Source organism: Triturus cristatus, chromosome 10, assembly GCF_964204655.1.
Source record: "Triturus cristatus chromosome 10, aTriCri1.1, whole genome shotgun sequence".
In the NCBI taxonomy this organism is placed as follows: Eukaryota; Metazoa; Chordata; class Amphibia; order Caudata; family Salamandridae; genus Triturus; species Triturus cristatus.
The window spans coordinates 937,017,006-937,042,003 of record NC_140593.1 but is presented as its reverse complement, the minus strand read 5'-3'; positions in this window follow the sequence as shown (position 1 = coordinate 937,042,003).

Genomic DNA, 24,998 nt, shown 5'->3' with positions numbered 1-24,998 from the left:
ACTTCCAGAATCTGATAAGGTCTCTCAAATTTTCTTACATACGGTTCACCAACTACTTTCATTTAACTGTACAGTTATCTACTAATATCTATAACTACCCAGAAAATTACTGAAAGCTGCTTCAGTTACCATGATCATTTTCATAATAAACTTGTGTTCTTTGATTACATAGTATTTATTTACTGTCATCTTGCCTGCATTCTGCCTTTACATCTGAGATAGCATTATCATACAAGAAATGATATGGATCAAGAATTGTGCAATGTTCAAATTTTGGTTTCTTTATTTCTTTTCTCTGTTGATTTTGTCGGATCTGCATTGTTTTCCTTTATTTATTAAAAAATAAAATATTTGCAATGAAAAATGTGCCATAGCTGCTTCCTCATAATTTTTCCGACATAATTTCTTTAAAAGCCTGCCTTATCTATAACCAATGAGGACTTAAAAAATAGTTTTCAAGCACGAAAATTCACAAAATCCAGAGTTTCGGCAAGAAAGGTAAATTGTCCATCAATATTAAAGAATCGGGAAGGGCAAATTAAAAGACTTTGCAAGAGAGAGAAAAGGAGAATTATAGAGGGGGAGAGATGAGTGAGAGATAGAAAGATAGAGCAGAAACAGACAATAAGATGTGAAAGGGACAAATACAGATAAATGGCGGTAGAGAGGCAAATAAAAAAAAGAGAGGGTGCGGGGTCGAGAAAACGGAGGGACGGTGAGGTGGTCAGAAAGCCACTTTTTACATTAGAATATGACAAATTAAGGGCTCAGAGAGTGCCTGTTTCGACAGGTGATGTGGTCTGACTGCTGTTGGAGACAGGTATTGATTTTGTGATGAAAGGATTTCAGCCTTGGCAGCAGCAGTGGCTCCTCCCTGAAGGCGAGGAGTGTCATTCCCCCTGCGGCGAGCGCAGCAGGTACACACAGTACAATAAAAAGGTCAATACCATTTTATTTATTTATTTTATTTTTATTTAATGAGATCTTATATAGTGCAAACTTTACCCGCAGGTGCCAGAGCGCTTTACAAAAGGACCAGTTACATTACATAAGGACTTCGGAGTACATGAGAAAATCTCTAAATTCACATAAGAATGGTAGTAAGTACAAAAGTCTACTACAGAGCCTGGTGGTTAGAGTTACATATATGCAAGTTGCAAATTCACTCAAGGAAAAGATAAAAACAGATAAACTCTAAATTCACATAAGAATGGTAGTAAGTACATACATCTACTACAGATACTAGTGGTTTTATTATTTTGTTTGCTGCCGGTCACGCAAGCGCAAGCGTGATGACGGGGCCGGGGCGGGGCAGGGAGATTCCTGCGTACTTCAGGGTGACTGCCCAGTGCGCATTACAGATTGGCAACTGTATGCAGCCGACCACTCTTTCATGCACACTTCAAAGCCTGCAATCTCAGTAAAACGGCAGAGTGATTGCAGGCACAGGCTTCCAGCCTCAAAATGAGCACTGGATCAGCCTGCTGTAACCAATCCTGGAGCTGCGATTGGTTGGATTCGTAAGCAGGAAGTAAGCCATCTTCCTTCCTACTCGTCATCCTCATTGGAAGTGGCAACATGTCAGTGAGTTTACGGCATGCTGAGCCCCACAGATTTTAATAATTGCCAGCCGCCCCGGCTTGGCAGGCCGCTCTGTAGGCCACATAGAAAGAGAGCCGGAGGTGGACCGCTGTGGCTGTATGTGGCCTGCGCTCTATAAGAAAACTTGTGGCGCTAGCACTTATTTATTTATTTCTTTGTTTACTTGTTTGTTTGCTCGTTTATTTATTTTCTGTAAAACTGAAGCATGGCATTTTCGAAAAGTCGATAAGTTGTAGGCAGAGTCCCTAGAAAGCCAGAATTCTGGCTTTTCATAGGCATGGTCTCACTGTATAATCTCTTTGTGCCCAGTCAGTCTTTAATCCATCAGGTTCACTCCACAGTTAATTATGAAACCTCTATGATGTGTTTGTTTCTCCACTTTGAAAAGCTCCCATCATTTGCCGTTGGTTTCTGAATGCCAGCAGTTTCCAAGAGCAGAATGGCACCATCTGTTAGAATGAATCAGCAACACTTGCAAAAACCCTCTTCGCACGACAATGTTCTAATGCTTTTCACGTTTTTCATAATTTCACCTTTTGTAAACATAATTGTGTAAATTTGTAAATTTGAAAAGGTCTGAATTTTAAGAAATGGGATTTTTAATCTATCAACTGTCTTCTATGTCTGCTATTGGTTGTAGGTTTTTATCTTATTTTGTTTTTTAATACATGACTGCCATCACAAAATGTCAATTACAAACTGGAAAAGCTCTGAAAATTGGCAGTGTTACTAAGCATAAAAAATTGGCAGAGCATTATGCAAGCGATCCGTTTTGGTGCAGGAAACTAGTATATGCCAGCCAAAATGTGGGGTGAAAATGCATGCTTTTGAAGAAAATGTGAATCATTAAATAAATGCTGCCCTGCATAGCAAACATTGCACTAAGTTCCACGCTTTTCACAAATGTACATTTTATTTCAGATGTTGTATGGAGGAATAAAATAACTCCAGGTCACGAAATAATTTCTACATAGTAAACTCTTACATCATTGAATGACAGTTAGTCAAAACATTTATTTCGGGTACAACTACAAACCATAACACTTAAAAAATACAGTAAAAACACACTTAAAAAAAAAATCTTTTCCATAATCTTGGCAAGGCTCAGTTCTGCATCCCATCTATAAGAAAGGCCCAGTGGTGGCACCTGATAGCTGCCGCCATATTGCCCTTTTGAATGTCGGTGCCAAATACTTTGCCTCACTCCAACAGGATGAGCTCGATGCATGGGCAAATTTCAGAAACGTAACACCTTTCAGGCAAACCCGTTTTAGATCATTCTCTGGTAGTGCTGACAACCTGGTGGCCATCATGATGCTTGTACTAAGACAAATATGGAAAGGAGAGCTTCTCTATTGCAGTTTCATCGATTACAGCAAATCCTTTGATCATGTAAACTGCCAGTTGCTTTGGTCCAAACTCAATGCCTGGCTAATGCCACCACCATTATTGCGTGACATTCAACTGTTGTATTCTGATATCTCGCCCAGAGTAAATTGAGAGAATATCAATTCTATCTCCAATAAAACCAAGACCCACCATGGTGTCAAACAAGGATGCATATTGGTCCCAGCTCTTTTTAATCTGTACATCTGTGACCTGATACCTGAACTGGATTCTGTTGTCAGCCACTCTCCAAAACTTGAGAACCAATCTAATACTGCATTGCTTTACGCAGATGATGTAGTCCTCCCAAATCAAATGGTGATGGTAATATTTGTCAGGAAAAGTGTTAGAAGTCATTGTAGATGTAAGGTCACACAAATAGGGAAGGTCGTAGGCAGTAATTCCTTAATGAATATCTTGTTTATTCATGTACCATGGTTGTTCAGTCGGGAAGCAGATAAAGAATACCGCAGTCGTTACTACAACCGCATCATCCCCGCTACCACCACATTTCAAACCATAACAACGAATGTGCCCCATGAGGAAGACAAGAGCCCGGCAACATTGCCACGCTTGCATTCACTTCGCGATGCACAACAAGATAACACAGGCATGAACCCAACACACCTCCCCCCTTGAGAAAAATAAATAATGAAAAAAAGAAAAATACACAAGCAATAAAACAATGTAAAATAAAACTCAGCTCATAAAATAAAACTCAGCTCATAACATAGTGTTGGAATTTCTCAGAAAGACGGCGAGATCTTACGCACCTGGGAACAGGACCAGTATTACCCTTCAAATGAGAACCTTGACACACAGAATCATTTTGTTCCCTGATATCCAAGAAAACATTACTTCCAGAATCTTCCAAAAAAGACTTTTCACCTTTGTACAATCAAACTCGATTTAAGTTCCACACACTACCAACATCCACTCTAACAGCATTCGTGTAGACATCAATGACTTTCTTCGGTGATGATCAAACAGGATAACCCTTGCCGATCCCACCTTTCGTTTTGATACGTACAAGGCCACCAATAGCTAAAGTCTGTTTACTAACAAAACCTTGTTTCTTCCTCATCTCTTGTCTCATTTTCTCTTTGTACATCTTTACTCTGTGTTGAACCTTTCTGTAGTCCACATCAGAAAAATCACAATGATTGCCTAGATTATTTTTTAACCACCAAGGAACTAACCTTGTGCTGGGTTTGAGCCCTCTCAAAAGCTCAAAAGGACTAATTGAAGTCACAGAATTGGGATATGTCCTATAAGATAAGAACATGGATTGCAAGGCATTACGCCAATTCAAACAACCCTTCACAGACAATTGAATGGCCTCTTTTACAACACGATTAAATCTCTCGACCTGACCATTGGCTTCCGGATGGAAATAAGCAATCCCTCTGTGTGTGATACCACATTTCTCAAAGAAAAGTACCATCTCCTTGCTGATAAATTGAGGTCCATTATCTGTCACAATCTCGTGAGGAATGCCCTCTCTACAAAAGACCTCATCTAGAAACTCTATAACCTTTTCAGAAGTAACGTCCTTCACCATCAATACCAAAAGCTTCTTGTTTGGGTAAGGCAGCAAATGGTCCAATAATTCCTAAGCCAAGCTTTTGCCAGGGGGCTACTGGGAACTCCACAGGATTAAGTTCAGGATGTAGAACTGAAGTAGACTTATCTCTAAAGGCACACTTGGCACATTTCCTTACAGTGTGTTCAACTAATAAGTCAATACCTGTCCACCAAAAACTCTCTCTGACACATCTCCTTGTGAATGAAATACCTAAATGACCTTTGTGTGCTATACTCACAATAATGTTCCTCATCTTGTGAGGAGGAATAAATGTATCACCCCTTACAATAATGTCATTCTCAATAGCAAGTTCATCCTTCACCTTGAGATAGCACATCATGTCACCTGAAAACTTCCTTTCCTGTGGCCAACCTTGTTAGATAAATTCTTTGACTTTACTTAATTCCATGTCATTCTTCATTTTATTTTGCCAAACATTCTCCTGTACACAAGTTTGATCACCATATATCAAATTGACATCGTGAAAAGTGAACGCAACTTCCAAATCCTCTTCCTCGATATCCCTTCCAGTAAAAGGAGGAAGAAATCTGGACATGCAATCAGCATGTACATTTACTTTCCCTTGGACATATTCTAGCTGGTAATTGAAACTTTGCAGCTTAGATGCCAGCCTTGCAAGTTTAGCAGACTCTGGTGCCGATCACGATCCGGTAAAAAATGTCCCCGTACGACTCGTATCGGGTCTTTTTACCGTACGAATCGTACAAGTGCCGTACGAACTGGCAATCACGATTCGCATGGTAAAAAGTCCATACGAACCGCACTGGGAATATTTCCCCACACGTCCTCGGGTCGGAAAATGTGTCCGACACGTCCTCGTACGATTCACCGTACAAACGTGAAAGGTGAACTCCGACCGGGGAATCACGATCCATCCCGGGCGTCCGAATGTACAACCGTATGGTGAAAAGACCGTCCGAACTCCCATAACAACCATGGAGACGTCCAAACAGGTGCCCGGTACGTGCCGTACCCCCCCCAGCCCCCGTAGGTACGGGCCGACCCCCCCCAGCCCCCGTAGGTACGGGCCGACCCCCCCCCAGCCCCCGTAGGTACACGCCGACCCCCCCTGTGTGTACACCCGTGTACAGTGCGTACCCCCCGTGTACGTTCGAGTCGTACCCCCACCCGTGTATGTACGGTGCGTACCCCCCCGTGTACGCTCGAGTCGGACCCCCCCGTGTACGCTCGAGTCGTACCCCCACCCGTGTATGTACGGTGCGTACCCCCAGCGCGTAGCGCTGGGGGTACGCACCGTCCATACACGGGTGGGGGTACGACTCGAGCGTACACGGGGGGGTCCGACTCGAGCGTACACGGGGGGGTCCGACTCGAGCGTACACGGGGGGGTACGCACCGTACATACACGGGTGGGGGTACGACTCGAGCGTACACGGGGGGGTCCGACTCGAGCGTACACGGGGGGGTCCGACTCGAGCGTACACGGGGGGGTACGCACCGTACATACACGGGTGGGGGTACGACCCGAGCGTACACGGGGGGGTCCGACTCGAGCGTACACGGGGGGGTACGCACCGTACATACACGGGTGGGGGTCCGACTCGAGCGTACACGGGGGGGTACGCACCGTACATACACGGGTGGGGCTACGACTCGAACGTACACGGGGGGTACGCACCGTACACGGGTGTACACACAGGGGGGGTCGGCGTGTACCTACGGGGGCTGGGGGGGGGGTCGGCGCGTACCTACGGGGGCTGGGGGGGGGGTCGGCCCGTACCTACGGGGGCTGGGGGGGGTCGGCCCGTACCTACGGGGGCTGGGGGGGGGTCGGCCCGTACCTACGGGGGCTGGGGGGGGTCGGCGCGTACCTACGGGGGCTGGGGGGGGTCGGCCCGTACCTACGGGGGCTGGGGGGGGGGTCGGCGCGTACCTACGGGGGCTGGGGGGGGGGTCGGCCCGTACCTACGGGGGCTGGGGGGGGGTCGGCGCGTACCGGGCCACCTACTCTGGTCGATTCGCGCCGTACTTCGCTTTTGCGGCACTTTTTGGGTGCCGTGGAAATATTGCCGTCCGGACTGCTGTCGGTTCGAATCGTAATTCCTGGTTCGTGAAACGCTGCCTGAAAGCGTCCCGACGTCACGTCGCAGCATTCCCGGATCACATTCGTATGTATATTTTCGTCGGTCGGTGTTTTTTACGATTCGTACGGAAATGGTGTTTCCGTGCGAATCGTAATTCCATGTTTGTAAAGTTTTACAACCGGGTACGAGTCGGACGGGGAATTCGCTCCGACCGACGGTTCGTACGCGGTTTTTAACGGATCGTAATCGGCACCATAGTATGTCCACCACCAGGTGCCATCATGTAAACTAGGGGTTTATGGTCAGTTTTAATAGTGAACCTAGTGCCCCACAGAAAACTCCTGGAATGTTCAGCACCCAAAACACAAGCTAGAAGTTCTCTCTCTATGACAGAGTAGTGTTTCTCTGCATCCCTCAAGGCTCTGGAAGCATATGCCACGATCCACTCTTTACCATTGTCCCTCTGGATTAACACACCTCCCAAACCAGAATTACTAGTGTCAACCATAACAATACATCTTTTCCCGCTAAAAATGGTTTTAAACTGGGAGCATTTACTACGAAAGACTTCAGTTTATTGAAAGCAGTAGACATTTCTTCAGTCCATACAAACTTTTTTTAGTAAACACCTAAACGAATCCACTTTGGAATAATAATTAAGAATACATTTGGCATAAAATTCAGTGAGGCCCAGGAAAGCTACAAGTTGTTCTTTAGAAGTGGTAATAGGAGCATTGATAATGTTGTTCGCATGGTTACATCTGGGTTTGATACCCAAACCACTGATAGAATGTCCAAAATACTCCACCTCCTTGGCTTTAAATTTACATTCATCTAAGCGAAGCGTAAGACCTTTGTTTGACAGTGCAAAGAAAACTTGTTTTAAGTATAGATCATGTTCTTCTGCATTTTTACCATACACAAGTATGTTGTCTTGAAAAGCAATCGCGCCAGATAACCCTTCAAGAGTCTCTTTCATTAATCTTTGAAAAACTGATGCTGCACTGGCAAGACCGAAAGGGATGCGACAATACCTAAAAACATGTTCTATCAACAGCAGGACAAGACTTTGAGTTAGCTAGATGCCCACTGCTACCACATATAGAGCAAAGTAGAAAATTCATTTTACTTTCCATTTTTGTCCCTTTGTACTTCCCTTCAAACTTTTGGACATTCTCAACTCTTTGCATAAAATTCTTCTTAGGTTTATCAGAATCTTTAGAAATGCTAAAAACTTAATTTTTCTCATTACCCCTTATGTCCTTAACAAATTTCTCTGAATGTTCAATAGACTTGGCTATATCAATGGCAGCATTTAAAAACATATCGGATGTGGTCCACAATCTTTCCTGCACTTTTTTGTTATTTTTTTCTCATTAAAATCTGGTCTTAAGTATCAGTTCATAAGAAATGTGTTCAAACTCACATGTTACAGCTAGAGATCTTAAAGCTGACACAAAATCTTCAATAGGTTCTTCAGGTTGTTGTTTCCTAGAATAGAATATAAACCTCTCCATAACAAAATTGTTCTTTTTTCCATACCTCAAATTAAGTTGCATCAACGCATAATTATAAACTTCAATGTTGCCAGGATTAACTGAAGGAGGTAGGTTTTTTAACTCTTGTAGCCCAAATCCCCTTAAACAATGTTTCAGAAGTGCTAATTTGCATTCAGGCTAACATTCTTCACCTTCAAGCATCTCCACATAAGCTAAGAAAACAGGTTCCCATACCTCCCAACCCATTGAAGGTTCACCAGGAGCTGCAAGGAAAGACGGAGGAAGAACAATACTAGACATTGCTAAAATTAGTGAAAAGAACAGCAGTAATACATGCAATAATAGTAAGAGAGACTCCACTAGTTGCCCAAAATAATATTGGCAGGAAAATCCTGGAGAAGCCCAAGATAGATTGTCTGCCTGTTGCACGATGAAAGAAGTAGGTAACGGAAAGGTTCACGATAGGTCTGTGTAATTAGCAGTTCCAACTGAGATGTTCAATCAGAAGAAACTATGTAATTAAAGGAAAAAAATAATAAAGAAAGCAAGTTAGTAATGTGAAATTGTTACCAGTATACTTGATAATTCCAGCAAAGTGTGCATATCACTGAAAGTAAAATATGCACCAACGAACTCGGCTCCGTGAGTAAACAAATAAAAAACCACGCTGTCTGAAGATTAAAAATGGCCGCCAGGGGAGGTCACAATACGTGACCCCACATCATGAAATAAGCACTTGATCCAATGTAGAGACGTCAAAGGAGATGAAATCCTTCTTGACGATCCAGTAGACAAGCTCATGGAACAATGAAAGCCCATAGCAACGCATGCTATGGCAGAAGTGAAGATTCCATGCTTGCCAGTAAGAAATGGCAGTTGTAAGTTCAGCCAAATACACTTTCTCAGGAAATGTCCACTGCACCACGGTACTTAGTAGACAGTAGAAATATCCAGAAAGAGTTGTACGCAGTAAAAGCCAACACTGCAGTAGGTGTAGCAACACAACACGGCAAACAACCGATTCAGGAATAATCCGCAGGAAAAGAGAATCCACAAAACAGTAGACAAGGTCCGAGAAATGGTAGGCAAACCAAGACTGTCACTTCAATCACAAGGTCTCACTCCAGACAAGATAGAGACGCAGTGTAAAATAAAAGGAAGAAAAAAAAATGATAATAATCCTTGACACAGTTCTGTGCCCGCTCATCGCCAGTATTAGAAGTCTCCGTAGATGTACGGTCACACAAATAAGGACGGTCTTAGGCAGTAATTCCTTAATGAATATCTTGTTTATTCATGTACCACGACCGTTCAGTTGGGAGGCAGGTAAAGAATGCCTACTTTGGAATCCATCTTGAAGATAATCTGTGGCAAATGTATTCTCTCACTGGCGTGCGGCACAAAGGCATTCACAGGGAGATTTGGTGCCTTTTTAAACAAAGCACAGAGCATGATCTTTAGATCCTTGTTTCAGCTGCACAGAATACATCACCGGCTCAGATCAGGATGGAATTTAAACTAAATGACCAACAACTCATCCAGAAAACATGAGTGGCTAAATGAAGATCCTTAAAGTACTTAATCTGGTGTGAAGTAACGTCCCCAAACTGTTCACAGGCCCACAAACCCTGACTAAATGCCCATACTGAAGGACTGGAAATGAAAAGTGTGGCTACTCTGTGGAATCAACATCTTTCTCACTACCAGGTTAAAACAGTTTTAAACCAAGAGGTTCACAAAATGTCCTTCATGTTGGAGTAACACAATTTCAAGACAAGAAAGCATGCCTACCTTGTCATCGATAGTTACATCCAAAGAGGGATTCAAAAGTACCTAATTGAACCATTTTCTGTTCACTACAAACTTAGGCTCTGCCAGCTAAGCATGGGATGCTTTCCCTCATTAGATTTTTTGCCACCTTGGGTGCTTCAAGCATCCAGCAACAAGAATTTCTTCGTTTTTTAAATTCTATTTCCTGACTATAACATCCCTGAACCTTTGGTTTTTTTCAGGGAATTTCTATCTTTTTTTTCAATTGAAATTTTTTCAGTATAATATATTTTTTTACAATTGTTTTACAATATTTTGTGATATCTTTTATTTTACTTTTATGTATTATCTGAGTAGTAGCTGTTTCAAGAATCCTTTAAAATTTTTAAAGCTGTTTTTGAACAACTATGTTTTTTTCTAAATACTTCTATTGTTCATGGCTTAGTTGTAAAAATATATAATATCAATTATATTTTTTTAAATAAAATATGTTTTTTAAACTTTTAATTTATTGTATAATTTTTTTTATTGAATACATTTTTTTATACATTTTTTTGTTCTGCTGTACCTTCATGATTCCAGGGAGACACGGTAGTCAGCCAGAACTCTATGGTTTTATATTCCAATCACGTGATCGCAAAGGAACCGCAGTGCCAAAATCATGGATTTGCCAGATTTTTATAGAATTAATTTCTTTTTATATACAACACTATTTCAGGTTTTGTTAGTATGATAGACATACTACAGATGCACAATATAAGAGAGTTAATAAAAAATAGAACTCAATGAATTACTATTTTACGGCACCACAAATCTAACAATCTGCACTGCGGATTCACTCAGAAACCCAGCACAATCTCCTCATTTGATCAAACACCTTTTTTCCCCATTAAGCCACACCCAAACCATCAGACTTTATTGTTGAAACAGAGGAGGGTGGATATAACAGGGAGAGTCTGAAGTTTTCACTGAGATATAAGTGAACAACTATTTACAATGGCTGCAGCATCAACACCTGCACATGCTGAAGATCCTGTTCTGCTGGCGAATGAGGAGGATGAAGAACAGTCTGCACCATGAAAGAAGTAAAGTGACGTCTGGCTATACTTCAGTATGCCATCAGGTGAGAAGAAGGTATCAGCTAAAATTTTCAAATGCAACATCTCTGGCAAAGAACCTTCTTGTGGAACAGCCAAAAAAGTACAGTCATGGCACCTCTTCCATGTGGAAACAATTCAAGATAATGCATGAGAAATCGGATTAGAGGATGGTGCTTCAGAAAATTCTGTGAGCCATGTTTCTGTTAGATATAAGAGGTCTGGTTTTTCATCCTCTAGTAGCTCAAAATATGCATTTCATGTTTCTGTAAGGAACGAACAAGAAGAAGAGCCGCATGGAGCTTGCCAGCAACTATCCTACTTGTATGTGTATGAGTGGTGGATTTAATTATGACTGAGGCTTGAGGGGTCCAGTTGCAGAGACTGCAGCAGAAATCATTGTTCAGTATAATGGGTGGAAATTGGAGTGAGCAAGACTGCATGGGGGCGAGGCTGAGCAGAGTGGAGCTTGTATAGGTAGTCTGCGGCTTGCCATTTGCTATAAAACTGGCTGAGTGGGTGGTGCTGGCCGTCTACCGGAACGCGGATGGGCACAGATAGACTTGCCTTAGGCGTGTCCTCGCAGCACCTCTTCTTAAGTACATGCGGCCAGGGACTAGAGCGCGCACTACGCATCAATATTAACTTCTTCTTCTTCCAAACATCCAAACATCGCATAATAAATTCCTGAGTGTCTTGTTCACTGTTAAGAGAAAGTTCTACAGATCCATTACGCATGTCTACTATATGTCGAATGCCTGAAGCGGAATGTACTACAGTCCTATCACGAGATAAACGTTCCAGCAAAGTACCCAGATGAGTGCACATTCTGTTGTCTCCTTTATCTTGAATTTAATTTACAAAATGCAGTAAATGGAAGAGTACATTGAGAACCACATTTACATAGCAGTTGACAACATTACTGTTTTCCAGCTGAAAACCTAAATTATCGCCGTCAATTTTCAATATTTCCATTTTTAATACCTTCTTCCTTATCTTTTTTTTGCTTCTTTACAGGAACATCCATTGATTGCTTACTAGCCTTCCACTTAGGACAGATTCTTTGTTTCTCAGAAATTGGATACTGCCCTAAGTGAGGGGCATATACGCTTCTTAACCTGTTGTATTCTGCAACACAGCTACTAACATCATTAACTTTCTTTTCATCAAAATCAACCAAAAACAAGCCCAACAATGTTCTCACCCGCGACAATGCTTCATATGACACACCTTCTTTAAATACAGTACTTCCAATATTAATAAAAGCTGCATCTACACTTAAACCTTGTGATTTATGGATAGTTACAGCATACGCTAGAGAGACACGGAACTGCTCGAGCTGCAAATATAAGTCTTTCACTAGCAAAAAACGTACAACACATCGACCAATCTGTTTGATGCCAGTGATCTGATCACATTTTATATCCAAGTATTCAATGTCATTCCTATATGGAAAATTGATTAAATCAATATCTTTACTCATTGCACCAATTACTAATCCTTCCTCAACATTTAAATTACACCGCAAAATTACTCTACAGTTTTTATACACACGTAAACACTTCTCTAATCCACCAGTCTTAGATTCAGATTTTTCTAATGAATCTAGTTTTCCTTGAAGTTTTCATTTAACACTATTGTGACTCCCTGGTGTACTACTAAGTCAATGGCTGTAACTTTCACATTTTCTTTCTTCTCCAGTTTCAGTAATTCTTCATTAAAATTGGCACACGCTTGAAGTGTAGGCATCAAACAAACTATTGATTTTCCTTCCAATCAAATTGAACATAGTGGGCCAGATGTACGACCAGATTTGCGTGAGCAAACGGGTTTGCGACCCGTTTGCGCACGCAAAAACCTACATGGCCATGTACAAACACTATTTTGTGACTCGCAAAAAATTACGACTGGCAAAATAGTCTTTTGCGACTCGCAATTAGGAAGGGGCGTTCTCTTCCTAATAGCGACTCTCAAGCCATGTATGAATGTTTTACGTCCGCAAATGCGGTTGCAAAACACTCGCAATTTACCGCCCTCAACAGAGTGGTAATGGAGTCGCAAATGGGAAGAAGTCCTCAGAGGACCCCTTCCCCTTTGTGACTGGTTCTAAAAATATCTTTTAAGGGCAGGCAATGGTCCCAGGGACCACTACCTGCCCTTATAAAATGAAATGAAAATGTTTCATTTAAAAAAAAAAAAAATGCATCCCCTTTTCCTTTAAGAAAAACGGGCTGCATTTTTTTTTTTAAAACTGCTTTATTGACACGCAGTCTCAGACATGGAGGTCTGCTGAGCCCAGCATGCCACCATCCCTGGGAGGATTATGTACACATGTTTGCCTCTTAGCCCATAAATCACAACGTTATTTTAACTGTCAGTCCTTTTTATTGACTGAGAATATCAACCTTATTTTTCTTTTTTACATTTCATTCAAACAGAGTAAATACTTCATCATTAGACTTTTTTTGTATAGCTTACATTATTCACACAATTAACCTGTACATATTATTATTTACACGTTTTGACACATTTTACACATTTTGACAAAGACAGACATAAAACAAATGGTGTGACGTTTGTGCAAATTAAATCTCCACTGGTTTGCTTTTCTTCACAATACAGTACATTAATGTCCAACTTTTTTCTTAGGGACCTTAACTAGATTGGTCCTCAAATTTCTTAGTCTTTTTGGTCCTAAGCAGGGTCAGAAACACTCATTGAGATACTTTTATAAGGGAACCTTAGATTTGTTATATTCCTGTTCTGAGGGGACGGAGACACCTTGTAACCTTTCCCTATATGTGCTGGTTCTCTGCTTATATGTTGCCAACACGTTTCGACCTTTTTGGAATGGACCTGCGACTTCTGGTTAAGGTCTTCTTCAGGGCTTGTTGTATTACTGGAAGGACATCTTTTTCCTGTACGGGTGACAGTGTACCTTATTTACAATATGCATTCTTTTTAATGCGTCTTAATAAACAGTCACATATGGTGAGCTTACGTACCGTGTTTTCTGTTATACAGATTTTTCTTAGACTAGCAATGTCCTTTATCCTGTGGGAATATATATATATATATTTTTATTAGGTCATGATTGACTGTGTGGACATAGAGCATCTCCACTTCTTTTTAACAAATATTGTTACATGTTTTAGAATATATAGACCTACCTAGCTGTATTCCAAATGGAAATCAATGTTGGTTCGGTTCTGTACTGGCTTTCCCTCTGTCTGTTCCTGTGATTACCAGTATCTATAGGAGTTTTTTAGAGAAAAGCCTTATTTTAGTGGTTGCGCAGCGAGTGACATATTTTTGCCCTGTTAGCATGCACCTGATCTTGACTTAGGTCCCTCAACCTGCTGTGTTGAATAAGGGGTAGGTTTATTTTCATTGTGTGGGGAACAGTTAGTTTATTAAGAAATGGTTGTGTCCCTCACCCGGGTCAGAGTCCTGCGCTCGCTCCTAACGTTAATCCTGATTTTGTTATGGCGGCGCTGGCTGGGGTTCTGTTGATGTTTCCTAATGGTGAACCTTTAAACCTCACCCTTTTGTGATGTTAGTTACGACGCCTGAATGCGTAGTCCGATGTAACTTACTTTCTGAGGGAGGGGGGGATCTTCGATTGTCTTATTCTTGCCGCTCGTTCTCTCCACGTCCTCGCCGAAGTACCGCTTCTCCGGTTTCTGTTCTCGGCTCTTTTAATTGGTTTAACGTGCGCTTGGCGCACCTACGTCTCGCGTCATGCCGTTCTTGTTGCCAAGGTAATGTTTGATTCAAGCCCTTCTTTGTTTTTCCATAGCATGTTTTAGCGTCAATGTTGCTATGGTGATGTGTTTTTTTGGTTTTTGTTAATAAAGTTTTAATAGCGTTCTCTTAAATTTAACGAAGTGACTCTTTTTTTATATAATTGTCTCGCGAAGGAAACTGTCTTCCTATTTTCAGGTATCCCTTTATTCTTGGCAAGTTCAGTGCAGTTTTTTTTGGTTGAGGAAAAATGATGGTATCCCAACTTATCTTGTGTGTAATAAGGTGTGTTAATCATTATTTCTGGTGCGCATTATTCTTCAAAGGTTGGCTCGAAGAAAAAAAAGGGTGGAAGAATCCATGTATGCACTTTCTCTATAACATGTTTCCGAGTTCTGTCATCTCATTCAGTCCATTTTCAATTGTACCCAAGAGCATTCTAATTTATAAATTTATAATTTTAAAAAAACTGCTTTATTGACACGCAGTCTCAGACATGGAGGTCTGCTGAGCCCAGCATGCCACCATCCCTGGGAGGGCCAGCCATTCCCAATGGGGTCGCAAATTGAGAGTGGCTAATTAATATTCATGAGTCTCGCATTTTGCGACCCCATTGGGAATCACAATCAGTGTCTCTGACACTGTTGTACATTCCAAACTGCGACTCACAATTTTCGACTCACGATTGAGCACAAATTGCGACTCGCAATTCGGAATGGTCTACATCTGGCCCTAGGTCTGCTACTGTTTTCTATGACATGAGTAGTTTTTTGATAATTCAGGTTTCTAAGGTACTCTTACCTTCCTTTGTCAGAAGTATGACTCTAATATCCTTCAGAGTATTACCATATATCTCATTGGACACTTGACGGGTAATCTTCAATAGTTCCTTGTATTGAAAATTCAGCCAAATATTTACATTTCCAATTCTCCCCAATGATTTACGAGTTTGCTCATGCAGAAGAGTCTTAAAAACAGGCTCTACGTTTACTGCGTTTACAGGGGATCAGGTGCAGCAAGTCATCAAACACAATTAAATGCTTTCTTCCAAAGAGAATGTCATAGTCTTTTCTTAAAATCTGTTGCATTCTTAATCGAACAAAGGAAAACATTACATTTGAAATCATGCTTACCTCATTGATTATTAAAAGCTTCATTTTATTCACAACTATTGCTACCTCATGACATGCTTCCCCAGATAACTTCTGGCATTCCAGTTTATTATCATGTTCTACAGGTAGCATTAATAGCCGATGTAGAGTAATTCCTTTAATATTGTGTTCAGATAATCCACTCAACCTGGTTACACTATTCCCAGTTTAAATGCTAAGGCTTTAATGACAGCGGGGAAGGACCCCTGACACAGAACTTCAGAGAGCAGGACCACATTCACTGCAAAAACCCCGCCCCCCACCACACACCACAAGAAAGGCAGGACCCACAGGAACGGTCCAAATGAAGGTGAGCTGGAACCAAGCCACCTCCGCCAAGGAAACGTCGATCCACACTCCGAGCATCTTGACTCCAGGAACAGCCCGCGCAAGATTTTTTCCAACAAAAAGGTACAGGCCAGTGCTCGTCTGACCAAGCACCGCCTGGATCCGAAAGTCCGCAGTCCGATCGTAAGGTAAGGGAGTGCTCAGTGGGTCATGAAGCCCCCACCTCTTAGATCCAATGAGAATGACCCAACAAATCCTCCTCCTGGCGATGTTCCCCAGCGCCTCATCAGCTATTGAAGCATGACATGTAATTGAACAAGCCTGACCCTCTACCAAGCTCTGACCTCAAAAGAGCTTTCCTCATCCCACCTCAACCAATCTGAATGTTCCCCAGCGCCACCTCAGCCATTGAAACAATGCATACAATAGACCAAACTCGACCCTTGATCAAGCTCTGACCTTTGAAGAGCCGTCCTCACCCCAACACAACCAGTTTGGAAGCAGACTAATAAACAAATTGATTTAGCTGAACCTGCCAACTAGAACCGTCCCATCAAAAGTGGCCCCCACTATCTTGGCTACTAGCCCTTAAGTTGATCAAGGCACCCTGCAACTCTCTTCTACTCAAGAAACAGAGAGAAAAAGGCACCCGAACTCAGAGACCCTGTGAACCCCATCCACCCCCACGACCTTGACACAAAGACCCAGAAAAACTGACTCAGAGTATCGAAATCAGAGACCTAGAAGAACCAAAGCAGTCATGTCCTCTAAGGAGGCGACAGAGCTATCTCTATCCTACAACTCTCCCCTCACAGCCTCCTCCATAGCCCAGATACAAGTGATCACCGGTTTTGGAATAGACCACCGCTCCTCGAATTCACCAAGACCCCCGGTCCTCCTCACTCCCATTCCCAGAGCCTTCCCATAAAGAAGCACACCAAAGAGGAATCCACTACCAAATGCATGCTCATAAACTGTAGATCAGCCGCTAAACATGCAACAGAACTTGCGGAAACCATCCTCTCGCATGACATAGACATTGCGTTTATAACCGAGACTTAGCTAAACGAGTTCTCCACACCAAACCTAGATATGTTGGTGCCCCCAGGCTTCACTATCATCAACAAGGACAGAAAAGACCAAAGAGGCGGAGGCATAGCAATCATACACAAGAACACCATTGCTATTTTAGAAAAGGACTCCTTCAATTACAGCTCCATTGAATGTCTCACCACCAACATCAAGACAAATGACAACAGAGCAATTCTCTGACATCTTATACCATCCCCAGGCAACACGTCCACATTTGGGGAACACCTGTCGGATTTGATTGCCCACTGCTCACTCGGTGACTCAAATAACCTAATTCTCGGTGACCTCAACCTACATTGGAATGAGGCAAACAATCCACTAATTCTGACCCTTAACAATCTTGTTCAGGACAACAATCTGACCCAATTCTGCTCCTAAGAAACGCACAATACTGGGGCAACCTTAGATGCCATTATCGCTCAAAATGACACAGTGACGATCGACCATGTCCTCCCCGTGGACTGGTCCGACCACCACAACATCCTATTTCACATTAACCAAAAAGCTCTTCTCCAGTTCCCCCTGCAGAACCCCCCCAAATGATCCAGAAATCTAACACAGATTCTTTTAACAGACCTAGACAAAAGGATACGCGCGCTCCTTCCCAGCTTCTCTGATCACCTTTCCGCAACGGAACTTACCTCGCACTACACCTCAAAGATGACGTCCATCCTTGATCAAATAGCTCCTCTGAAATAAAAAAAAAGAGGAGCACTCCATCAAGATCATGGTTTAACTCTGACATCAACTCCGAAAGGAGACAACTAAGAGCCACAGAGAAACTATGGAGAAGCAACCCTTCTGACATTCACCGCGAGCAACTCAAAGAAGCTTGCGGGAAGTATAAAAAACATATACAGAACGAAAGAACCTCATTTTTCTGCACTGCACTAGGCAACGCAAAAAACAGGCCCAGGGAGCTCTTTAACTTCATTAGACAACAAACCTCCAAGCCTGCTACCTCCTCAGTGTAAGCCTCCAAAGAACTATGTGACAATTTCGCAAACTTCTTTGAGGAAAAGATCAACAAGATCGAACTCTCACTGGACATCAACATTAATCCCCTCAGCAAGATCCTGCCGCCTGAGACCAAGGACGCCTCATACAAGCCACCTTCAACATCTTGGAAATCTTTCAGCCCTATACAGGAAGATGAGATAGTCCTCCTGATCTCCACATCTAAGCCCGCCTCACACGCTCTAGACCCTCTTCCACCACAACTGACCAAAAAGCTTAAACTCTGCCTTGCCCCGCTCTTGTGCAAGATCATTAACAGTTCCCTGAGATCCAGAGTCTTCCCATAATGCCTCAAAGAGGGGCAAAGCGGTACAAAAGGGGGTGGTGATGGACGGAGCATCAGAACCAATCAAACACTCACACCCGGTCAACAGATCTGGGTTTGATCCATCACCGTTCTTTAGCCCACTCTGCCACCCCAGTTCAGACATGGCCATATGCAAATCAGTCTGACCCTGTGCCTCATGGGAACAGTCCAGCCCGAACTGCCAAGCCATGCCTTCCCTGGACCGGAAACAAGCTTCCTAGGACCGGTTTCTGGCATTTCAGCCGTCTTCAGCCAGGCTTGCTTGAATCCAGTGGCAAAGTGAGCAAGGGACTCACGTCTGAGCATACCCTGCCAACTTATGGCAAACAAAGCGGTACAAAAGGGGGTGGTGATGGACGGAGCATCAGAACCAATCAAACACTCACACCCAGTCAACAGATCTGGGTTTGATCCATCACCGTTCTTTAGCCCACTCTGCCACCCCAGTTCAGACATGGCCATATGCAAATCAGTCTGACCCTGTGCCTCATGGGAACAGTCCAGCCCGAACTGCCAAGCCATGCCTTCCCTGGACCGGAAACAAGCTTCCTAGGACCGGTTTCTGGCATTTCAGCCGTCTTCAGCCAGGCTTGCTTGAATCCAGTGGCAAAGTGAGCAAGGGACTCACGTCTGAGCATACCCTGCCAACTTATGGCGAACAAAGCGGTACAAAAGGGGGTGGTGATGGACGGAGCATCAGAACCAATCAAACACTCACACCCAGTCAACAGATCTGGGTTTGATCCATCACCGTTCTTTAGCCCACTCTGCCACCCCAGTTCAGACATGGCCATATGCAAATCAGTCTGACCCTGTGCCTCATGGGAACAGTCCAGCCCGAACTGCCAAGCCATGCCTTCCCTGGACCGGAAACAAGCTTCCTAGGACTGGTTTCTGGCATTTCAGCCGTCTTCAGCCAGGCTTGCTTGAATCCAGTGGCAAAGTGAGCAAGGGACTCACGTCTGAGCATACCCTGCCAACTTATGGCGAACAAAGCGGTAAAAAAGGGGGTGGTGATGGACGGAGCATCAGAACCAATCAAACACTCACACCCAGTCAACAGATCTGGGTTTGATCCATCACCGTTCTTTAGCCCACTCTGCCACCCCAGTTCAGACATGGCCATATGCAAATCAGTCTGACCCTGTGCCTCATGGGAACAGTCCAGCCCGAACTGCCAAGCCATGCCTTCCCTGGACCGGAAACAAGCTTCCTAGGACCGGTTTCTGGCATTTCAGCCGTCTTCAGCCAGGCTTGCTTGAATCCAGTGGCAAAGTGAGCAAGGGACTCACGTCTGAGCATACCCTGCCAACTTATGGCGAACAAAGCGGTACAAAAGAGGGTGGTGATGGACGGAGCATCAGAACCAATCAAACACTCACACCCAGTCAACAGATCTGGGTTTGATCCATCACCTTTGCATTTGTCAAAGAGGGGCAAGTCACTCCACTGCTAAAAAAACCGGGCCTAGACAAAAAAGATCTGAATAACTACAGACCAGTCATAAACCTACCTCTTTTACCCAAAACCCTTGAAAGATGCATGCTCCGGCAACTAACTCAACACCTGGATAGCATCAACCTACTCGATGCCAACCAATCGGGCTTTAGAAAGGGCTGTAGCTCGGAAACCGTGATCCTCAATGTCATTGACGACATGCACAAATCGCTGGATGCAAACAAATGCTGCCTTCTCATCCTCTTAGATTTATCGGCAGATTTTGACACGGTTGATCACAACCTCCTCATTAAGGGGCTTTAAGAAAGGGCAGGTCTAGATGAGGTGGTTTTACAATGGTTCTCCTCCTTCCTCCACAACCGCACATAAAGAATAAAAATCAAAAACTTCACGTCAGACCTACATCATGTTAGCAGGGGAGTCCCCCAGGGTCAGTGCTCTCCCCACAGCTTTTTAACATTTACATGGAACAACTCACAACCCTACTCAGAAAAGCCAACATTCCCTTCCACCTTTATGCCGATGACACACAGATCTATCTGGAAACCACCTCCATTGATGACATTCCGAGACTCAACAACACGCTCAGAGAAGTCCAACACTGGCTGTCAAGGAACCACCTAAAACTTAATCAAGACAAGACTGAAATACTCCTCATCTCAAACAAAGAAGAGAATCCTCAAATTACAGAATGGCTATCTGCGCTCGATACACTTGACGGAAACATCACCCTGGCGAACTCTGTAAAATCATTAGGCATCACTTTAGACCCGATACTCAATATGACCAAACACATTAAGATCTCCACCGAGAGCGCCTTCCTGAACCTGAAGCTATTGAACAAAATAAAACCTTTCATCCCAGCCAAGGACCTTAAACAAGCTACCCAATCACTGGTGTTATCTAGATTAGACTATGGGATCGCAACCCTCTCAGGCTCATCAAAGGCACACCTGGCCCCCCTTAAAACAACACTAAACGCAGCAGCTAGAGTGGTCACAGGAGTGAAGAAATTTGACCATATCTCACCCGCACTCAGAGAACTAAAATGGCTCCCAGTTAAACTGTGTGTCAGTTTCAGAACAGTCTGCCTCACCCACAAAGCCCTTCACACAGGCAAACCTGAATACCTGGCCTCCAAACTCAAAAAAGCCGGGCAAACCAGGACCCTCCGGAGCTCAAACACTCTACTACTCATCCCGCTGAAAGCACGCAAACAAAAAACCGCAGCCTGATCCTTCACGGGGAAGCACCCAAAATCTGGAATGCTATCCCCCCCACATCAGAATTATCTCAAAAATCTTTTCCTAGATCGGTCCCTAGCGAAGGGACATGAGACGCAGAAGAGCTGATGACATCACTCCCTGGGTGGGGGTGTGACCCTAGACTATGGACACCCAGCTAAGGCACCACTAATACTCATTGACCCTGGTTGGTTGTATGACGTTACAACGCATGCTATTACAACACATACCTTTACAACGCATTTTTTACAACGCTAGTACTACTACAACGCATTACTTTACAACGAATTCTCTTACAACGCCAAACCTATATAAATACTGAAAACAGCTGTTACAACGAAGTATATTACAACGCATACCATTACAACGCGATTTTTTTTTTTTTCAATTAAAAGTACAATAAAATCTGGCACGGGATGCAGGGAAATTAGGGGTTTTAGGGTGGGGAAGTGTATTAAAACGTGGAGAAGAACTGTACGTAAATCGTCTGAAACGCATTACAAAATTAATACTCGGGTATTAAAATTAATACTCGAGTATTAAAATTAATACTCAAAATTCCCCAAAAAATCCGTTTTCACACATTACTAAGCTTTTAAAAAATAACGAAACAATAAATAACAGAACAAACACATTTTTAACATGATTAGATCGCAAAGTAAGTAAACCAACTGAAACATAACACACATACACATAGGCGCCATTTTACCCATCTCACTTGTAAAACTTGTCCTACCACAGTTTCTATGTAAACAATACCAAAAGACATGTTCCAAAATGGATGCCAAAACGGAGCAAATGAATGAAAACAATATTTGTTAAAAAGCATTTTTAAATTATCATTTTCCACAGTAAAACAAAGCATTAAAAAAAACACATCGAACGCAGTTTTTGAAAAAATTAATAGTGACACAGAGTAAAACTTATAAATACAAGGGAGACACCATTTTGCACTCAGTTGATTATCAACTAGCAGAGAGAGCAGACGTAATAAGCTGACCCTCTGTCACCTGCACTGCGACCTCCTCAGAGAGAGCACAGAATTCACTCGTGAAAGCATAACAGCAGAACAACTACTAGTAAGTTATTAATATATTTCTAAACGTTAGTTTTTAGAAAAATATATTTTCATAACCCACCAAAAATATAATTTTAATTATTAATAAAAACTTTACAAATGTAATGTTTCAATATATTATCAACAAAATTAAACTCAAAATTAAAACAAGTTTTTTATTTTCCACAACCAGAAAATCGGAAGATTTTGACATTCCTCATTAGCTGCACCTATTTTTGCATCCTCACCACGTTAACGATTGTCAAACTCAATTGTTCAGGTAAATGTTATTTATGTATAATGGTTTTACTTGTAAAATTTATTTTTAAAAATTTTCTAAAGTCATGTTTGGCAAAGGTGTTTTTTTTTTATTACTCAATCTCACCACATAATAAACGAAAAAATACCATGATGCTGGAGTAACAATTTCTAATAAGACTTCAGTTAGTTACCACATCTGCAACAGCGTTTCATATTACTAGGGCAAATATTTGTATTCTAAGTCCATGAATGTTCTGCATTTTACTAATTTAGTAATAGTTTCGAAATTACCTGTTATGTTTTAGTTGAAAAATGCATCAAATGTGTAGTATGTTTACTCTCACCAATTGTTACTCATACTCCTTTTTCATATTACCAAAGTGTTTTTTTTTGTTTTTTTTTCTAACCAACGTTGACAAAGGAACAATTATTTTTTTTTTTTTTTCCACCAGTGAACATCTTTTCCCCCAAAAAATTTCAACCTCCTACAAGCATAAGGTTAAAGGGACGATAACAAAAAAACCACTGGAAAAGGTATGTAACCTTTTCCATTTTTTTAGTACTATACATTATTAATCCTTCCTTTTGCAATTATTCCTCCTCTAACGGACCTAATTTGAAAACTAATGGATAGTTTAGAGAAACAATATACTATTTCTACTCTAGGAAGGAGCAACATTAGGGATATTTCTGAGTAGTGTAGGGATACATATCTCTATTTCTACTGCAGTAAGGTGCATTGATTAGGACAGTGTCATGTAGTACTAGTTATATTGTATGTCAGTATAATTTTAAAGATACTCAGTTTCAACATTTGTAACCACCGTTAATTATATTTTTTTCCTCTTTATTTTTTCCCAAAGAAAACAACTTTAAATCACAACTAAAATCTTGAGCCAACAAAGGAAATCATCTTCAGCCACCTCATCCAGAAAAGCGAGTTCTACGAAACAAGGTATTTATTTTCAGCACGGATTCTTAACCTTAAAAATACTACACTAACTATCACATTGCTAAAGTTTTCAAAAAAAAAACAATGCAGTTATGATTACATTTCCCCATTTCTGAATTATATTTCATATCTAAAGGATGGTTTAGCATTACGGAAATTGTTATGTGCTGCAACTTATATCACATGTGCGATTTTTAAAGGAAATTTTTTAAAAACACATTTCTCAACATCGTTCTGTGTCCAAAATTTTTTCTTTTTTCACTTTTCCAGACATTTATTTATCGATTCCACAACAAATCACCTTGTAAGTGTCTACACAAGCCTACACACCAATACCACTGAACAAGAGTCAGCAAGAAAAGCAATTTCAAAAGAAAAAGGTAATTTCAAGCAACATTGTAAGGTGCAGCAGATTTTTAAATGTACCATGCTTTAGAGGTAACAATTAACTATTCAAAATCCAGGAAGGTGCAGCAGTAGGGAAAGTGTTGGATAGTGTAGGGGTATCAATTTACTATTCTAACTCCAGGAAGGTGCATCAGTAGGGAAAGTGTTGGATAGTGTAGGGGTATCAATTTACTATTCTAACTCCAGGAAGGTGAATCAGTAGGGAAACTGTTGGATAGTGTAGGGGTATCAATTTACTATTCTAACTCCAGGAAGGTGCAGCAGTAGGGAAAGTGTTGGATAGTGTAGGGGTATCAATTTACTATTCTAACTCCAGGAAGGTGCATCAGTAGGGAAAGTGTTGGATAGTGTAGGGGTATCAATTTACTATTCAAACTCCAGGAAGGTGCATCAGTAGGGAAAGTGTTGGATAGTGTAGGGGTTTCAATTTACTATTCTAACTCCAGGAAGGTGCATCAGTAGGGAAAGTGTTGGATAGTGTAGGGGTATCAATTTACTATTCTAACTCCAGGAAGGTGAATCAGTAGGGAAAGTGTTGGATAGTGTAGGGGTATCAATTTACTATTCTAACTCCAGGAAGGTGCAGCAGTAGGGAAAGTGTTGGATAGTGTAGGGGTATCAATTTACTATTCTAACTCCAGGAAGGTGCATCAGTAGGGAAAATGTTCGATAGTGTAGGGGTATCAATTTACTATTCTAACTCCAGGAAGGTGCAGCAGTAGGGAAAGTGTTGGATAGTGTAGGGGTATCAATTTACTATTCTAACTCCAGGAAGGTGCATCAGTAGGGAAAGTGTTGGATAGTGTAGGGGTATCAATTTACTATTCTAACTCCAGGAAGGTGCAGCAGTAGGGAAAGTGTTGGATAGTGTAGGGGTATCAATTTACTATTCTAACTCCAGGAAGGTGCATCAGTAGGGAAAGTGTTGGATAGTGTAGGGGTATCAATTTACTATTCTAACTCCAGGAAGGTGAATCAGTAGGGAAAGTGTTGGATAGTGTAGGGGTATCAATT